The sequence below is a fragment of the Lactuca serriola genome, chromosome 3 (genome assembly GCF_051521515.1).
Source record: "Lactuca serriola cultivar US96UC23 chromosome 3, Lser_US96UC23_V15, whole genome shotgun sequence".
In the NCBI taxonomy this organism is placed as follows: domain Eukaryota; kingdom Viridiplantae; phylum Streptophyta; class Magnoliopsida; order Asterales; family Asteraceae; genus Lactuca; species Lactuca serriola.
The window spans coordinates 172,017,215-172,024,064 of NC_136410.1; positions in this window are offsets into that span (position 1 = coordinate 172,017,215).

Sequence of the window (6,850 nt, forward strand, 5' to 3'; positions counted from 1 at the left end):
TCTTGATAAAGTTCATGAAGTTCTTCAAGTTTCTGAAAAAAAGGTGACTCCAAATGTTCTTGTTGAGGGGGAGTCAAGTATTTCTACAAAGTCTTGTAATTCAGAAGCCTTAAATTCCGAATCTAGTGTTTTGAATAGTGAATCTCAAAGAAAATCTCATGAAATCGTGAAAGTGAAGAAGTTTTGTTCTATTGGAACTCAAACAAAAGTTTTTTCATGTTCTGATGATGTTTTTGAAAGAATGATTCCTTACAGAAAGCCTATCATTCAAGACGTTTAAAGGTATGAAACTCCTAATGATTGTGTTCAAAAGACTTCTAACGTTCAGATCACGAAATATGATGAACATGTTTAGATCCGAAAATCATATTTGAAGTCTCGAAATCTAAAAAGAAAGAAAGAAAAAGAAGAAGAAGAGTAAAGTGAAGAAGGTATGGATGCAAAAAGTACAAGTCCCTCATGCTTGTGAAAAAGTTCAGAAAGTTGAAGCCAAGCGTGCTCAAAGAAAATTCAATTCTCACTTTTGTTCAAATGGAGGTTTTAGATGTTAGAGAAAAAAGAAAAGGGAATTTGGTTGGGTCAATGAGATTTATGTAAATTTTTGTTTTCCAACTAAGAAGTGGATATCATTTTAAGAAGATGATCATTAATCTTAAAAGAAATGGGTTTGCAAGGAGTCTTCTACTAGTTTGAATCTCAAATGGATCCCAAAGGTTTAATAAAACCTTTATAAAAAAGGTGATTTTTTTTGAAGAAATCAATTTTTATTTATTGGAATTGTCAGATCTTGTACAAAAAACTGATTCCATGTTTGATTTGTATAAAGGCTGCCAAAAAGTTAATAAAGGGGCTGAAAAGTGACTTTTTCTACAAAAAGGAGGTTGGAATCTGACAATTCTGAAAAGGGATGTAAGATGTCACATTTTTCTGAAAATGGGGTTAGAATTGGAATTTTGATTTTAATGGGTTAATTTTGGAAAATTGAAGAAATAAAGGGTTGATTTTAGAAGTATGGTCAAAATGTTTGTGTTCGTTTCCTATGATTCGGGAGTTTCAACATGTACATCGATACCAAAATCAAGAATCGATTTCGGAATGCTAAAATTAGAAAGTTATACTATTCACGTTTCGAGCATCAGAATCATTCGGAGTTCTGACATTGAAAGCCATTGAAATCAGAATTAGACCTTCAAATTGCGAAATAGATCACGATAGGAATTGTAAAACTGCATTCGGAATTGATATATGGATCGGTACACACATTACAATCAAAACCATATTCAACAATTCTCATTATCAAAATCAGAACTCATCAATCAGAATCGGAATTTTATTTCTAAAATCAATCGAATTTAATTCTGAAATCGGAACCTGCAATAAGAAACTGAAATCAATGTTGCACTTGAAACCGAAACTGGATTTCAAACATGATTTATTGAAATCTACTTATGTCATGATGTGAGACAAACGTTAGGAACCCACTTATGTAATAGAGTTGATCCACTAAGGTGTTGAGCAGCGGTGTAGGATCATATCCCAAAGATAGTAAGTCTTTCCTTTCAAAAGTCTTTCGGAATTTGCTTTCAGAAAATCGGATATTGGAAGTACCTATGTTCGAAATAGGAAGTACCATTGCAATTAGAAATTGATTGTAAAACCGAAATCGAAAGTCACTGTTGATCGGAATTGGATGGTATCCGTCTTAGTAGTTGGTTTCAAAATTGTAAATGTCCATCATATTGATCGAAATTATAGGACGTAACATCCTGGTTCCGAGGTATAACATTTCTTTATGGGTTTTCATGGATGACTCGACGAGTTGATGCCTCAACTTGTTGAGTAGAGTCGTGGCTGGTGACGTAGATTAATGAGTGGACTCGACGAGTCCATTAGCCGACTCGCCGAGTCAGCGCTGCTGAAGGAAACCCTAATTTTCCAGGCCTGAGGCCTGTTTAAAGGAACTTAAGGCCTCCTATTGCAGCTACCCGTCAGGAGAGAAAACCCTAAATGAGTCTTGAGTGTCTAGAGTGAGAGAGAGAGAGAGAGAGAGGGAGCTATTGTGAGCTTTTGGTGGGTGTTTTTGCAAGGAAGAACAAGGTTCAAGCTAGAGGATGAAAGAAGGGTGTTGGATTTGCTAGTTTTCATGCTCAAGCTTTAGTTGGAGGTATTGAACTCGACTTTTCCCTTTTTATTGATGTAGATCTCTCATTTAGTAGATTAGGGTTCTTCCTCTTCATCATTTTTGGGGATTTTTTGAATTGGGGGTCATGAGGAAGTTAAAACCCCAGATCTGGACCCTAGGAGGTCCCAAACACCTTGAGGTCCTTGCTTTATCCAGCTTTGGTGAAGCTTTAAGTGTGTATAACCCATTTTGTTCATGTTTTGGCATTTCTTGCTCTAGATGCCATGCATGGACGTAAAGTCTATGACTTTACGTGACTTATGAGCCCTAAGACTGTAGATCTGAAGTTTGGGAAAGAATCCCGACTTGAAAGCGTCTGAATGCACGGGAGTTTGAATAGACTTGCCGAGTTGATGGGTCGACTCGACGAGTAGTTCAGCGTTTGTCCCGATTTAGCTGAGTCATGCAATGACCCGACGAGTTAAGGTTAGCTTGTCGAGTTGGACTTTCTGAGGATCTCTAAGATACGATGGGACTCGACGAGTCTCACGAGTGCACTCGACGAGTCTGGTCGATTTGGACTATTGAGTCGATGGGACTTCTGTTGACTTTGTGAGTGAGTCAATTAGGAGCTTCTAGAACCTTGGAGGGATGAGGGTCTTTTACCCATCCCGGGGGTTAATAAGGGAATAAGAGAAATTAGGAGTTTAATGAGCAAAAGAAATATATTGATTAGATGCTTGTCTAATGTATTTAGGCGGAGGATAATTCGAGAGTGCCAAGTGCGTATTTACTCCTACTAGCTCCGAGGTGAGTCTTCTCACTATACATACCTAGAGTGGTAATCAGAGTTGTGTGACAGAGTATCTTATATGTTATCTGTATATTGTGATATACTGCATTATTTTTATGTGATTTATGCTATCTATTATTTAGAGTTTACAAAGTTAGGACCGGAAGGTCGATAGAGTTAAGACCGAAAGGTTCATAGAGTTAGGACTGGAGGGTACATCAGAGTTGTGGGACTGGAGGGTCCCACGAAGACATATTGACTGGAGGGTCTTACAGAGTTATAGCCTCGAGTGGCTAATATGTTGTATGTGGTATTTTGGGGAACTCGCTAAGCTTCACGCTTACCGTGTTATATGTTATGTATTTCAGGTTTTCTCAGGATCACGGGAAGGCACCGGCTTGATTGTATACACATCGGAGACAGAGTTAAATTAAGAGGATCCTAGAGTTTTGATATATACAGCTTTTGTATATGAGATTTTATGATTTGAAATTGTGACATTTTGTGACTTTATAATTGTGATAAATGTGTTTTTAAATTGAAAACTTTGGTTCGAAATTTATGGTGTTACAAGTTGGTATCAGAGTCTTGGTTTGAGGGATTCGGATGCACCTTCAGTTATATATGGACTCAAACTGAGGATTTGAGAAAAAATTTCAAAAGAAATGATTTTTCTAAAATGAGTAAGAGTTTCTAAGAGAAAAACAAGAAGGAGAAATGTGTACAATTAGCCAGAGCCCGAACGGTGATTTCCCAAAATACTCTTATTTACTTATGTTATGAGTTATTATTGGGATATTAGTGATGCATGCTAGTGAATAGGGTAGGTATTTCATATTTTAGGATTAGAGTGGCCTGATTTGTGATGCCTTAGCCTAGGAGTTGTTGTTATACGTGATTTGCTTGAAGTATGTGCTAAGTATGAGTATTTAGAGAGGGTGCTTGAGTAGAGGAGTAATCTATGAGAGATACCTAGATGAGCTTTAGAGTAGCCTACTGAGAGAGTAGTCGGATACCCGCGTGGGGTAGATTTGATTGAGTTCGGTGATACCTTTTTGAGTGTGAGTAGAGCAACTGAAGTAATAACCTAGAGTGGTTTTACGTGTTGGATTTGATGCCCGAATGCTGCTTGCTTCGTGCTTTGTGGAACTCTTAATAATGGGAGTCAACTACTAATTGAATGTGAAGATATTCAGGAGGTAGATGCCTGGCATCATAAGGAGTTCTTCAGGAGCTGATGGCAGAGAAGTGAAAGAACCTAGGAAGAGCCTAGGGAGTGACCGTAGTCAACTGAGTGCGTTGATAGTGGAGAGTATTCAACAGGGAGAGACCAGGTTTAGCGGTATTGGTGATCAAGAAGGTCTAGCAGCTACTTAGGAAATCTGGGACGATTCGTGTGAAAGGTATGGGTAGATGTGGCAGGTAGTAGGGGCCAGTACTACTGAAAGCACAGGACCCATACTCGAAACAGGGAGAATTCCGGAAGTTCTAAGTAGCTGATTGGGAAGAGAGAACATGGTTCGAGTACCATGATTCGTGGAAGATTGAGATGAGCTAACATGGTTCGTGTACCATGATTCATAGTCGATCGAGAGGTGATCACATGGTTCGAGTAACATGATTCATGGCGGTTGGTGCTGCAGAGTTCACCTGTTATTCTGCGGTGATTGATTAGACTGAGAGCAAATATGATAGAGTGTAGGGATAGGGGGCCATGTCGAGCGAGTTTTAATGGGGCATACCTTGAGAAAGAAATCGAGTTGATTTCCGGGAGATTTTGGTGAGATGCCAGTTGGAGTCGCAAGACTCAAGGATGGGTAGAGATGATGCTTATTGGAGGATTGCGGTATGAGTCGAGCAATCTACCAATAAGTAAAATGTCACCTTCTGTGGAGAAGCAAAGGAGATAGTGAGTTCCCGGTTCTAGAGTTTGGAGGTAAACCCCGTGGGGTAGCATAGGGTTGCAACCTTTTCACTAGAGTATTTGGGTAGCATGTTGATGTGAGGTATTTCATAACATGAGAGAGTCATTAGTAGGACTAAGATGGAAGAGAACAAAGAGGTGACTTATTGACAGAGGCATACTTTTGGCAGTAGTTCTAGGTGATCGAGGAGAGCATATCGGGGAGGTGGCCCTCGTTGCCTACGTCGTGCATCGACTGTGAGAGTGAGGTCTCTTACTTGTATGATGATTTCCCGCGATGGGAGACTAGTAAAGGAATCAGAGACAAGGTGTGGAATAGTGCATTATTCCAGATTGAGAGTCAAGACTGTTTCAGAATGGTCGGGGTATCTGACAGTGTGTCGGTCTGAGGCATTCAAGATGACTAGAGGCAGTCACGTTGGGAGGATTCTGAGGTTGTTGTCTGAGATACAGGATATTTGGAGTTGCTTGGTTTCCATCGGGAAGAATCATTGAATGATTGCATGGTACGTTTCAAGAGTCAAGTGTGATATACCTGGTGAAACAGTCTATGGAGCAGATGGTTGGTGTGCCAATTGGTAATAGTTCGAACCCTAAGTGGGGGAGAACTGGGTTTTCAATTGAGAGGACCAGTGTTTCGTTCAAGTATGAATAGAGAACTGATTATGGAGATATGTGGGGCGGACGCACGAGACTTGGGTTATTGGTGGATTGGGCGATGTGCAAGGCGGGATGATGTATGTGTATACGCTTAAGAAAAGATGAGTGAATCCACGACAGGGGGCCGTTGGTCTAAGAACTTATTGTGTCTAGGGATTGTTCAGATTTGCAAGTGTTGAGTTCGAGGCGGTTGGGTCGTTGAGTTCAAGGTGTAACAGGTGAGATTTGCGGGTATAGGTATGGATTGTGATCTATGCACCAGGAAGGGAAGGAGTTGATTTGTCAACCAATTTCCGAGTCGGTATGAGCAACTGTGTATGGGTGCTGATCAGTAGAGGGTAGAGCTTCGGTTTTTCATCAATGTGTTCTCAGTCGTTGGCGATTCCTATGTGTTTCAATTGTAAAATGGGAATAATTCGAGATTTTGAATTGCATAAGTGGAAGCAGTGATTAAGCCAAGACATCGTGAGATATTTTGATGGTGTACCAAGGTACCCGAGTTACTTTTGTTCCAATTGGAACCTATCAGTTAATTGTTGCTGGATTGGGACTATATAAGGGTCTATCTGTGCTGAGACTAGTGCATTGCCTACGAGAACTTGCAACGTGAGTGGTCGTGCATAAGCTGAGTGGGTGTATGCACCTATCTATGTTGAGCTGCAAAGCATGAGATGGTGAACCCAGGGTAGTGATGACTTAATGATGAGACTAAGGGGTGATAAGAGAGCAAGTGGATCCGGATGAGAGTAATCGTTTAGGATTATCAGGAGAAGCCATGAAGTGATCCCATGGTGAGTCGGTGATCTAGAAAATGTTGTAAGACTATCGGGGGGGGGGGGGGAGGGGGAGCCGTAGCATCCATGAGTCTGTTGGAGATGGTATCGTGATACTGCAAGGAGCCGTAGTTTTCACTGGATAGCGGGAGAGTGATATGATATTGCGGGGAGGCATAGTATTCACTGGTTAGCGAGGGAGTGTTGTGATACTGCGGGGAACCATAGCATTCACGAGTCAGTGAGAGGATGTTGTATGATTACGGGGAGCTGTAACCTACATGAGACAGAGAACGAGTTGTATGATTACGGGGAGCCGTAACATACATGAGATAGAGAGAGTATCGTATGATTACGGGGAGCCGTAACATACGCGAGCCAGAGAGATAGCGAGTAACATAAGACTGCGGGGAGCCACAACCTTACTAGTCAGAGTGTGACACAGAGTGGTTCTTAGGCTTGTGTAGCCTTATCAGTTAAGTCTGTGGGAACCTGGCGGTCAGGCCAGTGGCGAGGTTAGGGTCTATCTAATGGTTGGGAGTCGCCGTAATCTGGGTTAATGTGGGATTGTCGTGATC